The 18,227-nt window shown below is 31.9% G+C and overlaps 1 protein-coding gene across 1 annotated transcript in view; it reads left to right on the top strand.

The window, feature by feature from the left end:
• Positions 1-11,120: 11,120 nt before the first annotated feature.
• The window catches only part of LOC127700939 (irregular chiasm C-roughest protein-like), a 113,395-nt gene continuing 106,288 nt past the window's right edge, over positions 11,121-18,227 (top strand). The window contains exon 1 of the mRNA XM_052204673.1: positions 11,121-11,751. The gene's annotated coding sequence lies outside the window, so the exon portion shown is untranslated. The remainder of the gene's footprint in view (positions 11,752-18,227) is intronic.

Below are 18,227 nucleotides of genomic sequence, written 5' to 3'. Positions count from 1 at the left end.
TCTAAAACTGTTGTAAACCCATTCAATATATCTCCCCTGATTGGATAACCCTATGCACCTGAGACACAAGTTTAAAACTTAGTATAAAATCTATACATTGGTAAATAAATACCTTATAATTAATTGAACAGATATATCAAATTAACTATCTATATTGACTTTCACTCAGTATTGGTGACCTGTTTTGACAAAACTTTCAAACTTTTTAGCTTAGCTTATTTTTATATGACCGCAAAATATTTTGCGGTCGTATATTGGTATCGTTGTCGTCATCTTCCGAAGACATTTGGTTTCCGAACAATAACTTTAGTATTAGTATATAGAAATCTATGAAATTTAAACATAAGGTTTATAACCACAAAAGGAAGGTTGAGATTGATTTTGGGGGTTATGGTCCCAACAGTTTAGGAATTAAGGGCCAAAAAGGGGCCCAAATAAGCATTTTTCTAGTTTCATGACAATAACTTGTGGAACAGTGTATGGATCTCTCTGAAATTATACCACAAGTTTCCATACCACAAAGGGATGGTTAGGATTGGCTTTGGGGGGTTATGGCTCAAACCGTTTAGGAATTAGGGGCAAAAAAGTGAGAAAAAACAAGGGTGTCCTGGTTAATGGACAATTACTTATATTAAGTACAAATTACAGTGTAAGGGAAGTAATTCAAATACAACTTTGAATTACCTCCCTTACTCGCTTTTAAATTATGTATAAAGAATTTTTGTATTGTCTTGAGGTGATTAGCTATCAATTCATTTTTAGAAGTTACTATTTTAATAATTTTAAAAATGCTGATTAAGGTAAATTAATTTTAGCTATGATTATGTATGTCATTTTCTATTTTAAGACTTTTATGATGTATTTAAATGGGTTATTATGGTTGCAAACTCCATTGGAAATTTGAATTGAAATTATGACCATGACTGAGGGAAAGAAATTTTTTTGGAAAGGGGGGGGGGGGGTGGGTAAAAAAGAATTGGTGGTTGGTGGGGGGGGGGACATTTTTTTCTCCTCAAGATTTCAGAAATCCGAAAGAAAATCCTTCATATTTTTGTTTTTCTGAAAAAAAGGGGGGGGGGGGGGGGGGGGGGTCAATTAGCTTCAGCATAGTGTTTTGCACAAAAGCAAATAATTGAATATAAATTCAAATCATATAACCAATTCTAAGTTCTTTGACTACAGTTATTCTGTGTCAGAAACCTATTATGTGTCAAATATTGAATTACAATCCAAATTCAGACCTGTATCAAGCGCGAATATTATGTCAATTTTTGCCCCAACTGTTCAGGGTTGGACCTCTGCGGTCGTATCCAGCTGCTTTTTTCTTGAGAATTTCTTTATATTTACAGTTAAAAACTCTCTAGCTCTGTTTACTTCCTAATGTTTTGGAATACTGCGACTGACTTATTTCTTTCACATTATGCTATAATATTGCTTTGGAATGACTGGTTAAAATGTTTCTCTCATAGTTTTTTTCACATAGTCTTGGAATGAATGATTTATTTTTGTCAAGACTGCAACAATCGAAGTGAGACAGTATAAACAATCCTAGATTCCGTTGGCGTCGTCAACATTTAGGTTCAGCTTGTGGTTTAATTTTATTGTCCCCCGCACAATGCATTTCGGTGGACATAGAAATACTGGGCGTCCGTCCGTCTGTACGGTCTTGTTAGCGCTCTCACGTGTACAATTCTTACCAGGTTTTTATGAAACTTATATCATGGGTTTATATCAGCAATGTCTTTAACAAGTTCGTAAATCAGTGCCGATCAATTATTTTGTCCTCAGCGTAACGCGTTGCGGGAATCCGTCCGTGTGTCTGTCCATCCGGTCTTGTTAGCGCTCTCACAGGTACAATTCTTGCCAGATTTTTATAAAACTTATACTATAGCTTAATATCAGCAATATCCCCGACAAGTTCTATAATGGTGGCCGATCGACTTTTTTTAAAGAGTTATGCTCCTTGGAAATATTAAATTTATGGAAAATGGTCTTGTTAGCGCTCTCACGGGTTCAATTCTTGCCAGATTTTTATAAAAATTATACTATAGGTTCATATCAGCTATATCTCAGACAAGTTGTATAATGGTGGCCAATCAACTTTTTTTAAAAGAGTTATGCCCCTTGGAAATATTAAATTTATGGAAAATGGCCTCATTAGCGCTCTCACAGGTACAATTCTTACCAGATTTTTATAAAACTTATACTATAGGTTAATATCAGCAATATCTCGAACAATTTCTATGATGGTGGACGATAGATATTTTTTAAAAGAGTTATGATCCTTGGAAATATTAAATTTATGGAAAATGGCCTCATTAGCGCTCTCACAGGTACAATTTTTTATAAAGCTTATAGTATACTTTAAGTAATGCCCTTGAAGGTCTGTTTGAAATATTTAGTATACAATAAAAAAAACTTTTTTTCTCTCTGCCCACGCTTTTTATTTATAAATTGTTTTAAAAAACAACAAAAAAAAGTTTTTTTTAGTTACTGCCCCTGGATAGATAAAATATGTGCAACGCGGGGGACATCGGAACTCTGTTCTTTTATTAAAAGAGTTATGCCCCTTGGAAACATTGATTGTATGGAAAAATGCATTATAACATGCTCTAGCATTAACAATTTTTGCCAGATTTTATCAAATTCATATCAAAGGTATATAACAGCAATGTCTCAGACAATTTCAAAAATAAGTTCGATCAAATATTTTAAATGAGTTTCCATTGGAAATATTAAATATATTGGAAATTGCTCTCAAGACTCAAGTCTTCAACTCTCTAGTAAGATAATTTTTAAAAGTTTTAGAGAACAAACAATTTTTTTTTTAGTTTATATTGTCCTTGGACAAAAGAGAACAAAATATGTGCAACGTGGTGGACATTGGAACTCTATTCTTTTATTAGGTATGAATAACTTTGTCAAAGGTTGATGGAATTTTATGAAATTTGGACAGAGGCTTGTTTATGACCTGAAGAGCAAAATTTTGAAAATATTTATTTCCTTTTTTCTGTATTTCACTGATAAATTGACTAAGTTTCTTTGTACAGTTAACAAGTAGATGCAGTCTGGGGTTAAAGTTTGTTACACATCAATTACTTTGTCAAACCTTCATAGAATTTGATGAAACTTCGAAAGAAGCTTTTTTATGATAAGAGATAATGTTTGAAGCAAACTTTTGAAAATATTTTTTTATTTCTTTTTCAGTATTAATTTTTTTCTGACAGATGAACTTTTTTTACAGTTAAAATATTTACAGGCAGTCAGTTCTTTTACAGTTAACATATTTACAGACAGTCAGTTCTTTTACTGTTAACATATTTACAGACCGTCAGTTCTTTTACTGATAACATATTTACAGGCAGTCAGTTCTTTTACAGTTAACATATTTACAGACAGTCAGTTCTTTTACAGTTAACATATTTACAGACAGTCAGTTCTTTTACAGTTAACATATTTACAGACCGTCAGTTCTTTTACAGTTAGCATATTTACAGGCCGTCAGTTCTTTTACAGTTAACATATTAACAGGCCGTCAGTTCTTTTACAGTTAACATATTTACAGACAGTCAGTTCTTTTACAGTTAACATATTTGCAGACAGTCAATTTTATTTACAGTTAACATATTTACAGACAGTCAGTTCTTTTACAGTTAGCATATTTACAGACCGTCAGTTCTTTTACAGTTAACATATTTACAGGCAGTCAGTTCTTTTACAGTTAGCATATTTACAGGCAGTCAGTTCTTTTACAGTTAGCATATTTACAGACCGTCAGTTCTTTTACAGTTAACATATTTACAGACAGTCAGATCTTTTACAGTTATCATATTTACTGACAGTCAATTTTATTTACAGTTAACATATTTACAGAAAGTCAGTTCTTTTACAGTTAGCATATTTACAGACAGTCAAATCTTTTACAGTTGTCATATTTACAGACAGTCAATTTTATTTACAGTTAACATATTTACAGACAGTCTGTGATAAATGTGTTTGACATGATAGATTTGTTAACATTCATGAATTGTAATGAAACTTGGACAGAAGCTAATTTTCAAGATAAAGAAGTAAGCACCTGAAGAAATTTTTTTGACCTTTTTCAATATGCTGTATTTTACTGACTCACCTTGAACAGACAACATCACACTTTTACACAGCCAGCAGCAGTAGAAGGTAAGACACAGGGAACCCTTTACAAAGTTTTCTCATAGCAATGCTACATTGTTTTCAAAGTTCAGACATCATTATATCATTCCTGTACAATTAATTAAACCACAGTCTTCATAATGCATCAGTACCTTAAAAGGTGTGTTTCAGATGGAACAATTTTATCTTTTTGAATAGAAAATAATTGAAGGAAAAGAACTAATCATTTAACTAATGTCTGGAAGCCAAATATTGTTTATGCTCTATCATCAAAATGTCTGGCCAAGTTTCATAATATTTCCTGTAATATATAGTACCTATATCCTAATATAACATCCATTATGTCAAATAAATATTTGTACAGTAAATTATGATAGCCTTAAATTATTTCTGTTAATATTTTGTCAGTAAATAGTATGTGGACAAATATCTTATTATAAACACTATTTGGAAATGGTCTTATTAGTTCATTAAACATCCCCTGGATTGTGAAGCTTGTTCAAAATAACCCAGTAAGTCTACATTAACTGTCCATAAGACCAAACTACTCGACAGGTTAAAAACCTACTCAAGACAAAGAGCTTGGTTTGTTAAGGCCTCTGGGTAAAGAACATAAGTCGTTGACTCTGAAGGTATTTGACAGTAAGAGTACCCTTTGGTTTCCTTTAAACAAATATTGGTACTTAACTCTATTAAGTTTAAAAGATTTAGAGTACTCATTGTCTAATTTTATGTGTATAGTTAAATGATTTTTTTTTTCTTTTTGAGTGTAGAATCATATCTGTATGGTTTTCAACAAATTTTACAAAGAATGAACTTTAACCTTATTTGATTTTTAAGTTAATATTTAAAGTTGATTCATAATTACTTGATTCTTTGAAAAGGTTGTCTGAAACCCAATAAAGCCATCTTCTTAGGTTGTAACTATCATTTCTTTATCATGGTCTAAAACCAGATGAAGCCATCTTCTTTAATTGGAAGAATCATTCCTATTTCATGGTCTGAAATGGGATGTAGCCATCTTTTTCTGTTGGAACAATCATTTCTATTTCATGGTCTGAAATCAGAATCGGATGTAGCCATCTACTTAGATTGGAACAATCATTTCTATATCATGGTCTGAAATCAGATGTAGCCATCTTCTTCAGTTGGAACAATCATTATTATATCATGGTCTGACACCAGATGAAGTCTTCAGTCTGAACATTATTTTTGTAATACCATTATGGTAAAAAATGAGATGTCTCCATCTCCTTTAGTTGAAAAAATCATTCCTATGTCATGGTATGAACCCAGATGTAGCCATCTTTTTACAAAAGAAGTCCATTTCAGAAAACCTTTTGGTTGTAATTTCAGTTCTCTAAATGATTGCATGGTATAGATTTAAAATACACAGCCAATGTCTCTTTATTAGGGTCCTGCTGACTAGTCAGTACTGGTGCCCTGTTGACAGCCAGCAGGTGACCAGTATAGTAATCACTGTTTGTCTGTCCGACCATCGGCACTTCTATATTATACAATAAGTCAAGATTGCCTCAGTTGATTTCCAAATTCTGTATGAACCTACAAAAGGACCCTTTTGGGTTTTTTTTTTCATTTTGGACAAAAATGGGGGTAAAAACTAAGTTACAAATTGCGTGAAACATCTTTTTGTGCTAGAATTTCATTAAAAATTGACATTCAAGTAATGATATGCTATTCAAAATTTATTTGCAATGACAAAAATTGACTTATGTGATAGTTTGGATAAAAAAACTTCCATAAAAGAAATTTTGAGAAACATATCTTTATGCAGGGATTTTAATGAAAATTGATATATGGATAATAAGTTATTCCAAATTGAATCCAAATGTTTTCAAATTGTGGTAAAAATTTACTTTCTGTTAAAAAATCATAATTTTTGAGAAACTTCTTTTCATGCTAACATTTAAAAAAAAGTAGATATAGGTATACATATCATAAATATTGAATATTCCAAGATTGATTCTCAATGTCAAATATTTGGTAAAAGAAAACAAATTTCTGAAAAATATTTTTGTGATAACAAAAATTGATGTTCAGGTTAAATATGCAATCCAAACTGATCCCTGGTGTCAAATATTTTTAGAACCATTTGATTTTTTCTAGAATTTCAATGAAAATCAATATGAGATAAAATTTGCTATTTCAAAATGATTACCAGTGTCAAACAATATTTGTTGCCCACCATTTACCTAAATGCACACCAAAATATAAAGTGCTTTAATTTTGATAAAACTTAATATTTATTGAAAATTCTAATATGACGTCCTATTATCGTCAACCAGTATAATCACAATATATCTACCTTTAGCGCAAACGCAGTAATACTCAAAAATGGCTGTTCAGCGTTACGACCAACTTATTTATACTACCAGATATTCTCAATTTTTCTACATCAAAACCCCAAGTTTACGTAGGCCAAGATTCAGATACAATATATTTATCTCTATTCTACAGCAAAATAAACAAATCAGTCCATTTCAATTTATTTTTCATGGTAAAATTTCATAAAACGAAAATTCCGCGAAATGATGTTATTGTCTTGGCATGGCAACGAAACAAGGTGACATCACAAGTATGTTTTCGTAAAATAAAATCAAATATAAATACTGGGCGTTTTAAAGCTTCTTGTACGCCTCAGAACAAATAAAATTACATTGGAAGAAAATATATAAGTGAAAATGCGATTAAATAAAATAATCATTGAATTATATAATATTACTAATATTATCAAAATTGGGTAAAACGGAACAGCCAAAACAATATCGTATGTATAGGGCTTTCACGGTTAACAAAATTACCCAATTTGTCCTATTAGAATCGAAATAATTCATGGCAGCCGTAGATTTGTTTTCATTTAACAATGGGTTGGGCATTTATATTCGTATTTTACCCCTCGCTAACGCTCAGGGTAAAATAATCGAATATAAATGCCCAACCCATGGTTAAATGAAAACAAATCTACGGCTGCCATGAATTATTTCTTAAATATTCCTGAGTTAAATCCTGATGTCAAAATTGATGAAAACTGACACCCCATGAACATGAATGGATTTGAATGCATCAGTCTCTGTTGCTCCAATAAAATTGTGCAAGCAGAGCCCTTGCTGACGATGTTGAAGAGGCAGTTCGTAATTACAACAGTTAAAATAAGTATTTAATAAGCCAAACATTTTGTCAAATGGTCTGCAATTATTCTAACACTAAGCAAGGGGACTTCAGGGAAACCTTCACATCTCAAGTATAGATTTCAATTATAAACATCTCCAGTACATATAGAATAGTGGCATTTTAGTTTTTGATACTGAATTTATCAGCAAAAATATCAAGGGAGCCTGTTTAGGCAAGCTAATATATTCCAGCTGATGAAGTCAGTATAGAATATATTGTCTTATCAATATGTATTTAGTTGTTGTTTAGAATATGAAATAATGAAATACTTATTAAAACTATTGTTATGGGTGCAAACTTTTGCAATAAGGGTTTGGTTGCATGAATAAAATTGTGTGCATTTCATTGATAAATTGGCATGCAAGAACATGAAACTGAAAGTATGACATTACTGCAGTGTTAGGTAATGTCAGCATGACATTACTGCAGTGTTAGGTAATGTTAGCATGACATTACTGCAGTGTTAGGTAATGTCAGCATGACATTACTGCAGTGTTAGGTAATGTCAGCATGACATTACTGCAGTGTTAGGTAATGTCAGCATGACATTACTGCAGTGTTAGGTAATGTTTGGCATGCAAGAACATGAAACTGAAAGTATGACATTACTGCAGTGTTAGGTAATGTCAGCATGACATTACTGCAGTGTTAGGTAATGTCAGCATGACATTACTGCAGTGTTAGGTAATGTCAGTATGACATTACTGCAGTGTTAGGTAATGTCAGCATGACATTACTGCAGTGTTAGGTAATGTCAATTTTTTGGGGCATCATATCTTGTCAAACATCTTAAAAAATATTAGGATTAAGAATCAAAAGGGAAAAGGTACAAATTGCTGATAAAGGATTCTATTGGTAAAAGGTTTAGTACAGAGCTCTATTGTTAACATCTTTTGTACAGAGTTCTATTGTTAACATCTTTTGTACAGAGTTCTATTGTTAACATCTTTTGTACAGAGTTCTATTGTTAACAGCTTTAGTACAGAGTTCCATTGTTAACAACATTAGTATAAAGTTCTAAACAGCTTTAGCACAGAGTTCTATCGCTAACAGCTTTTGTACAGAATTCTATTGTTAACATCTTTTGTACAGAGTTCTATTGTTAACAGCTTTGAGTTCTATTGTTAACAGCTTTAGTATAAAGTTCTAAGCGGCTTTAGCACAAAGTTCTCTCGCTAACAGCTTTTGTACAGAATTCTATTGTTAACATCTTTTGTACAGAGTTCTATTGTTAAAGGGGCATTTGTAACATAAAATAATGTCCCCCATGAAATATTGTCCATGACAATATTTCATTATGAAATAGTGTCCTTGTCCATGAAATAATGTCTCCTCCTTTTGGACAATATTTCACTATGAAATACTGTCCATGAAAATATTTCACTGGGAAATTCTGTTCATGACAATATTCATATGACAGTTGTTATCCATTCGTCTGATGTGTTTGAGCTTTTGATTTTGCCATTTGATTAGGGACTTTCCTTTTTGAATTTTCCTCGGAGTTCAGTATTTTTGTGATTTTACTTTTCACTGTGAAATAGTGTCCATGAAAAATTTCTTAATCTAATTATGTCTTCACTGAGAAAGCCTCTGCCATGAAATTGTGAGCAGTTCTGAAATATTTTCACTATTTTTCATGAAAAGTATGTGTATAATCATAAATTGCTACATAAATTAATTATGCAGGTTTGTTTGTTATGAATATCAATGAAATTAAACATCATATGTTTGATGATATCATTATCTAAAATATTAAATGTTTATAACCTCCCTTTAATCAGACAAAATTTCATGACAACCCATCTATGAAATATTATCTCAATGTACACAATATATAACCTTGGATAACCTCCCTTTAACAAGACAAAATTTCATACTATTCATCTATGAAACATTGTCTGTATATGGACAAAATTTCATATGGAAATTTGTCCTTCTCTGGACATTATTTCATAGATAGGGACAAAATTTCATGATACAAAATTGTGAAATATCATCTTGGGAGACGATATTCATGGGACAATATTTTGCTTCACACTTTAGCTATAGCTAAGAGATATAAAAAAAGAATTGAAATATGATTTTTTTTTTTCAATCATTAATTATAGTAAAATAGTTAAATAATAATTTGCTTTTAACAGCCAGTTTGGTTCAGTTTTGTCAAAATAAGCAAGGAACATTGCTGATGAATTATTTACTTGCAAGTGAATAATTCGACCTCATTGAATTCTTATTCATGTGACCTTCAATTTAACCCCTAAGCTAGAGATGGGTTAGCATGAATTAGACATGCTCAGCCATTAAAGGGAAAAGAATGTCAACATGGAAAGTGAAACAAGAGTAAACCATTTGGTTGAATGATTTGATCCATAAAAACTCATTCTTATAATGAAAAAAACGATGATTAACATATTTTATTAACAAATAATATGAAATCAAACAGACCTAGAAAAATCCAATTGCATTTGCTATATCTATATATATTTATGGTTATATCGGGTTATATAACCATCAGCCGTCTTCAGAGGTCACTTCGATGGTTAATTAGATGGCCTCTAGACTGAAATACACACAAAACACTGATACATATTATCGAGTCTGTGCATCTAAATTGTTTATTTTAGACTTTTTATCATTTGGATATACGTTTTAGTATGTTATAAATCAAATATGAGAATTTGAGTCAAATCGATGAACATGAATTTGACAGCTAATGCCCCTTTAACATCTTTAGTACAGAGTTCTATTTTTAGACAATGCAAAGTGATTAGTTATTAGTATTATTAAGTAAGTAAGTAAATTTTATTTAGAGTAGGCACATATGTACAAACAATAATAAACATGAGCTTAAGAAAGCTCTTACAACTAACAATAGTAATGACATATTGACATGTTTCTCTGGAGCATATAGTATAGATGTCTTTGGTTTTTCTTTGTTTGAGGGTTGCTGCCTCATTGATGTATTACCCACATCTCATTTCATTCACTTTCATTCTGAGGAAATGAATTTATTTACCCAATATATTAACATACCATGGTATGGGCAAATGTGTAATTTACAAACAAACAAGAAAAGAATATTTACTCTATGTACATTATCACAATAATGGCTTATCAGGTAGGACATACAATGATCCTCTTTAATTTATTGTCTTTTATAAACAAAGACACCAAAATTTACATTTTTAAGGGCATTTATCTTTTTTTTTCTGAATTATCTAATTCTCAAATGATATTTCCTGGATCTATTGTATGTAAATCTAGGAAAGCATCATTATGTTTTAGTGAATATTTGTTTTGGATTCAGGTTCTAATGTTTGATTTTAAGAGGTTCTTTTGTGTTTAATGAGTATTGACATCTGTAAGTGTTTTTCTATTATCTGTTTACTAAATATTTATTATACAAACAATCATATTTCTTTGTTTCTTTGTTTTAAATGGCTCTTTGAATCTGAGTAATACAGCACCAGGCTCTTAAAACTTCATTTATCGATGAAACTGATGATTATAAAATTTTCAAAAACTTGTATAATTACTTATTGTGCTATTTCCGTATTTTCATTAGCATGGTACAATTGACTGCTTATTACAAATAAAAGTTCATTACTTGGAGGCATTTAATTTCTAATTAAAACTTGTATTGTTCTGAAAACAAATATCATTACAATTGATCCGAGGTAATTCATTTATACTGTTCAAACAGTAGGTCCACCCTCTCTATGTTCCAAACAAACGTATTGATATAACCCAGTGTGATCAATACAGTTATAACAAATGCTACCGTCTCAGGATCAGTCAAGTATAGCCGTCAATTCACCGTCGATATCACTTTAATGTTTATTGCTATTTTACCATTCACATCATTATAATTTGGAGAAGTAAACTACTTGTTATCGAGTGACCCTTAAAACTATATATTTATTATTGAAGGAGTGTAATGAAGCAAGGACCTTAATGCTTTTCAAAGGGAGGCGGGACTTTGTGGTAGACTGCTCCGTATCATTGAAGCATCTATACTTATTACCTGGCGAAATAATAATTTCATACTTTCATCTCTGAATACAATAGTTTAACAGAAAGTTGTTCTGAAGAAATTTGTTTTTATCAATATAGACAGACTTCAGAGCTAAAACTAAATGTGTAACATTTAAGAGACTATATTCATACTGAATTATATCAGAGCCTTGAATTGGATTATTGAAAAGCTGATTTTGAATGAAAATTGTGAAATTTTGGAGTTTAAAAGAAAATTTGAATATTAACAGGTAACAGTTGTATATCATCCACTAAACATGATGTCAAAGTTTACAGATTTATAGAAAAGGACAGTAATTCAGTGAGGAGGATAAAATAGAGAAAAGTGTTATGTGGCCATACAGGATATAAAACAGAACTGTCAACTACAACAAGGTAAACTTATTTGTTATGTGTAACAGTCTAGTGGGCAATGAATGCAAGGTTTTCTAAAGTAAACTTATTTGTTATGTGTAACAGTCTAGTAGGCAATGAATGCAGGTTCTTTTTTGTGAAGAGTGTTGTTGGCTTGTTCACACTTTCATATTGGTCATCTACTTTTTTGGCAGTTACATAAGTAAAATAAAGCAATTATTTCACTAAAACATTGCCTTCTGCATTTTAAAATTAAGCTGCATGCTACTTTAAAATTTAGGGAAATGACTGCAGCATGGTCTAACTATGGTGTGACAGGTAATTATGAATGGTCTGATAGCAGTTTATAATTTAAGATCTTGCTTTTAGACTGTATCGAATTCAGTGTAAAAAATTGAACAGAGAGAGGACCACTATTACATTTCAGTAGTATCTTTATTTAAATGCTGATATATATTTTAAGGATACCTTTATTTTATGCTAACTTAAAGGACATTTTGCTGGATATGTTAATGCTGATATATGTTTTAAGGATACCTTTATTTTATGCTAACTTAAAGGACATTTTGCTGGATACGTTAATGCTGATATATATTTTAAGGATACCTTTATTTTATGTTAACTTAAATCAAGGCTGATATATATTTTTAGGATACCTTTATTTTATGCTAATTTAAAGGACGTTTTGCTGGATACGTTAATGCTGATATATAATCTAAAGGAACATAAACAAACAAACAAATAAACAAACAAAATTAAAGTCAAATCAAATATAATAAACTCATCATAGGTACCACGCTTAAAATTTTGTACGCCAGATGCATGTTTCATCTTCAAAAGACTCATCAGTGACGCTCGAATCAAAAAAGTTTAAAAGGGACAAACCTACCAAACAAACAAATAAACAAACAAAAAGAATCTAACCAAAAACCCTACAGAATAATTAAGCATTATGGAAGCTCTAAATGTTCTTGTTATACCCCACAGAACAAAATTCTGTCGGGTATAATGTTTTTGACCCATCTGTCTGTCTGTCCATCAGTCTGTCCATCCGTCAGTCCTGTTCTTGTCATCTCAACTCCTCTGAATCCACTCAACAGAATTTCATGAAATTTGTAGATAATTAGGACACAATATGTAGATGTGCATATGGACAGAAAATTATCATTCAATTTTTTTTCAAGGAGTTATGTCCCTTTGAATTTAGAACTTTTGCCTAAATGAACTACTACAACAGTTTGTCATCGCAACTCCTCTGAAACCACACATCAGAATTTCATGAAACTTTTTAGATAGTTAGGACATACTATGTAGATGTGCATATTGACAGGAAGTTATGATTCAGTTTTTTTTTCAACTTTGCATTTTGGCAAGTATATACTACTGCAACAGTTTTTCATTGCAACTCCACTGATTAACCAAACAACAGAATTTCATGAGACTTTGTAGATAATAAGGACATAATATGTAGATTTGCATATCCACAAGAAATTTTTATCAGTTGACTTTTGTATGAGTTGTGAGTCTTTGAACTTAGGAATCTGGTGTGATTTTGTTCGCCCAGTGACAATGTGGGGACGTAGGGTATGTGAGTTTGCTTCCAAAGGTTCTTTTTTATCTGTTTAAAGTGGATAGATGAATCTATCTTAAATGTGTATAGTAATACTTACAAAGGATAACAACAACTAACTAATAAACAGTATAACAAACAAAGTGACCAATCACAAACACCCAACAACAAAGTGACCAATCACAAACACCCAACAACAAAACAAAGTGACCAATCACACACACCCAACTTATTTGAAAAAAACAGATATACAAACATTGATGGACAACACAGGGTCCGGATAGCTGGACTTGGTACAGGCACAAAATTTTGTTGAACTTGTTTTATGTGTGTACAAACCTGCCCCCTTGCCATTTTAGACCATATGTAGTAAAGGAGGTCAATTTTGATAGGAAATCCTTCATTCTGGAAATTTCCAGGCACTGAATTGAATTGTCTTTTATAACCACTCCCTACAAATGTGTTAGGTATAAGTATAAATACTTGTGTTTTCCATGTGACATATGCTAAGCCAACAATCCTGTGTAAATACAGAAGTTACCAGTGTCACATATGCCTAGTCCACACTCATGTGTAAATACAGAAATTATCCGTGTGATATATGCTTAGGTCATTTGAGATATTATAGAGATATATGCTCAGCCCACACTACTATGGTACAGAATGTATCAGTTTGCTATTATGTCAGCTAACACTACTATGGTTCTGAATGTATCAGTTTGTTATAATGTCAGCCCACACTACTATGGTACAGAATGTATCAGTTTGCTATAATGTCAGCCCACACTACTATGGTACAGAATGTATCAGTTTGCTATAATGTTAGCCCACACTGCTTTGGTACAGAATGTATCAGTTTGCTATAATGTCAGCCCACACTACTATGGTACAGAATGTATCAGTAGAAAGTATCAGTTTGTTATAATGTCAGCCCACACTACTATGGTACAGAATGTTTCCGTGTGCTTTAATCTCAGCCCACACTACTTTTGGTACAGAATGTACCAGTTTGCTATAATGTCAGCCCACACTACTATGGTACAGAATGTATCAGATTGTTATAATGTCAGCCGACACTACTATGTTACAGTATGTATCTATTTGCTAATATGTCAGCCCTCTATACTATGGTACAGAATGTATTTTTATGCTGTAATCTCAGCCAACAGTACTATGGTAGAGAATGTATCAGTTTGCTATAATGTCAGCCCACACTACTATGGTACAGAATGTATCAGTTTGCTATAATGTCAGCCCACACTACTATGGTACAGAATGTATCAGTTTGCTATAATGTCATCCCCCACTACTATGGTACAGAATGTATCAGTTTGCTATAATGTCAGCCCACACTACTATGGTACAGAATGTATCAGTTTGTTATTATGTCAGCCCCCCACTACTATGGTACAGAATGTATCTGTGTGCTTTAATGTCAGCCCACAATACTATGGTACAGAATGTATCAGTTTGCTATAATGTCAGCCCACACTATTATGGTACAGAAAGTGTCAGTTTGCTAAAGTGGTTTTACAGGGTATATCAGTCTGATATATGCTCAGCCCACACTTCAGTTGATTTTCAGGAGATATCAATGTGATATATGCTAAGCCCACACTTTTGTGCATATACAAGAGATATCAGTAAGATATATTTATATATATATATACTCAGCCCACACTTCTGTGTAAATACAGAAGATATCAGTAAGATACATATGTTTTGCACACACTTCTGTGTAAATACAGAAGATATCAGTAAGATACATATGTTCTGCACACACTTCTGTGTAAATACAGAAGATATCAGTAAGATATATATATTTAGCCCACACTTCTGTGTAAATACAGAAGTTATCAGTAAGATGCATATGTTCCTCCCACACTTCTGTGTAAATAAGGAAGATATCAGTAAGATGCATATGTTCCTCCCACACTTCTGTGTAAATAAGGAAGATATCAGTAAGATACATATGTTCAGCCCACACTTCTGTGTAAATAATGTTATCTGTGGTATATACTGAATGCACACTTTTGTCTATATACTGGAGTTATGAGTGATATGTGTTCAATGCACACTTTTGTCTATATACAGGAGTTATAAGCCAACACTTTATTTCGTTAATACACGAGTTTCCATGAGCTATATGATCAGCCAGTTTTAGTGTAATATTTGAATATTGATATATAATGTGAGTTAGCAAATCAATTTTTTTACTGTTTTATCTGATTTCTGGTATTCTATTATTTAGGTAATATTTAATCTAATTCCAGTTCAAACTACGCAATAACTCAAATTTTGGTCCTTTAATTTGTTTCCGTTCTTTGCTTTGAAATTTAATAACATGATGTTTACTCTACATCACTTCTCACTAGATTATATTTTTTTTTATAATAATTCATATAATAAGGTTACTCTTTTTAAGTTTCCATGTCTCTGTGGATTACAGCTCGGATGGTTGATAAAGTAGGAAGATTGCCTATGATGCAAGTGTCAAGATTGATTTCAGTTTATTGGTAATTTTATTACACTAAATTAAATTTAAAATTTCCTCCTCCTCTGATTTAGCAGTAACAACGCTTCACGTATTAAACAGAATAGATCGTCATACAATATATTTTAGGAAATCATTAAATAAATTAAATTATTAATTTTCTGGTATTATTGGTTTAAACTCATGAGATTCAATGAAACAGAAATTCAGATAATTATGTGAGCAAATTTTTGTACAATTTACCATTCTTTACATTTTGTTGAGTTTTGTTTACACAGGTTAAATAACTTAATGTATTTGTATACTTCTCCTTATTCCACAGTTCAGTTTAGACAGGTGTTTTGTTTACACAGGTTAAATAACTTAATGTATTTGTATCCTACTCCTTATTCTACAGTTCAGTTTAGACAGGTGTTTTGTTTACACAGGTTAAATAACTTAATGTATTTTTATCTGACTCCTTATTCTACATTTCAGTTTAGACAGGTGTTTGGTTAACACAGGTTAAATAACTTAATGTATTTTTATCTGACTCCTTATTCTACAGTTCAGTTTAGACAGGTGTTTGGTTAACACAGGTTAAATAACTGAATGTATTTTTATCTGACTCTTTATTCTACAGTTCAGTTTAGACAGGTGGTTTGTTTACATAGGTTAAATAACTTAATGTATTTTTATCTGACTCCTTATTCCACAGTTCAGTTTAGACAGGTTGCTAGTTCTTTACAGAGTTTATTTAGGGAAGGGTCCTAGCTCTGGCTAATACTTAGGGAAGGGTCCTAGCTTTTGCTAGTACACTGCACAGGTTAGAAGGAAAGTCATGTTACCTAGTTTCCTCACTGTGCTTGGATGTCAAAGGGGAGATAAGTATAATGCTTATAGTCATTTATACAATTGGACAGCAAAAAAGGGCTGTTCTTTTGGTTTTGTTGAGTGCATATAGGGATTTCACGGGTAAATTTCTTCCAGAGGAGTGAAATTCTTTCCATTTTATATGGAATGTATTTAACAGTAAATTTTTTTCGGTTAAAATTTCACAGAAGCTTGTGAAATTCAATCCCACTGTCTACTATATTGACAAGTTTTTTTTAAATGATCTTGACTACCCATGAGGGTCTCGCACAGTTGGTCTACTGTATAAGGTAATGACAATCTATATATACCTAACCATAATGATAAATGTGTCACCAAGGTAAAACATATTTGCATAATTTATCAATCAAAGGGAGGTAATTATGAGAGATTTTCAGTAATAGTTATCCCATGAGGACGCGGTGTGTCAGTGTAGGATCACGCCGATGGCCGGAGGCCAGGGGGTGATCTTACACTGATACACCAAGTCCGAATGGGATAACTATTTTACATCCCAGCTGTTCTAGATTAGATAAAAAAACATTTACACTTCATAAAATCTAGTTTAGAACGCCACACAATCATTATAATATACTTTATTTATTACTATATAGTATATACCCTTTATGAGCCCTGGACACAATGTTTAAATATGTTAAATTAACAGTTGTTTGTATCCAGTCGTCCTGATGTAGGGGTATGAATTGTGGATCTAGTATTCTAAAGGTCTTGAGTTCGAATCCCAGCATAGACACTGTAATTTTTCTACATAAATTTTGATAGTTAGTCTTTTCTGTATAAATAATTCTAAGTTTTATCATGGATTTGACATTCCCGCCAAAATGTAACAGAACAAAGAAACTCAAGCTAGGATGATCTAGTAGGGGTGATCCGACTCAGATCACCCCTGGTAGAACAAAGGAGCTGGGATGTAATTTTATGGATACTATAACCCGGAATAAATTTCATAGTGAAATTGTTTCTTATTTCTTAATTTCTTATATATAAAATGATGACTTTAGTTAAAAATTAAATAGAACGAAAATATTTCACAGGTAAATACTATCCAGCTGTGAACATGGTGAACTATTTTGCTGAGCAGCATTGTGCAGTAAAATATTGTATATGTAGAAAGTATTTATCATTAAACATTTCCAAAATGTATTACACCTTTACATTAGATTTTACTCTGATTCCTCCATTACTGTAGTGATGTAACTATATTTCTACCTTTACTTTTTTAATTGTACTGACATCTGAAAACAACTCACTTGTACCTGTATTTCACTCACCTTATTTTCATATTGATCAGGATATTATTTCGCAATTAAGATCTGTGAAATTATTTCTGGTGTTGTTACATATTTTCATGATAATTGTTTTCCTTTTTGTATTGTGATTATGAAATAGAAAATTTTTGTTTCAAATGGGTGCAATATGTTTTGCTGTCTGCATGTTAAGAACCCTTGCAACAACTCTCTGAGGGGTCCATAGGTGGTCTGGTGCAAGGCCAAATTTCTGTATCTATCCACTAATACCCTCATTTTCTTATGGCATTTAAGTTTTTCTTCCCTTCATCAC

Source organism: Mytilus californianus, unplaced genomic scaffold (genome assembly GCF_021869535.1).
Source record: "Mytilus californianus isolate M0D057914Y unplaced genomic scaffold, xbMytCali1.0.p SCAF_5, whole genome shotgun sequence".
NCBI lineage: Eukaryota > Metazoa > Mollusca > Bivalvia > Mytilida > Mytilidae > Mytilus > Mytilus californianus.
Note: the sequence above shows the minus strand (reverse complement) of the source record. Positions and strands in the feature narration are given on the sequence as shown.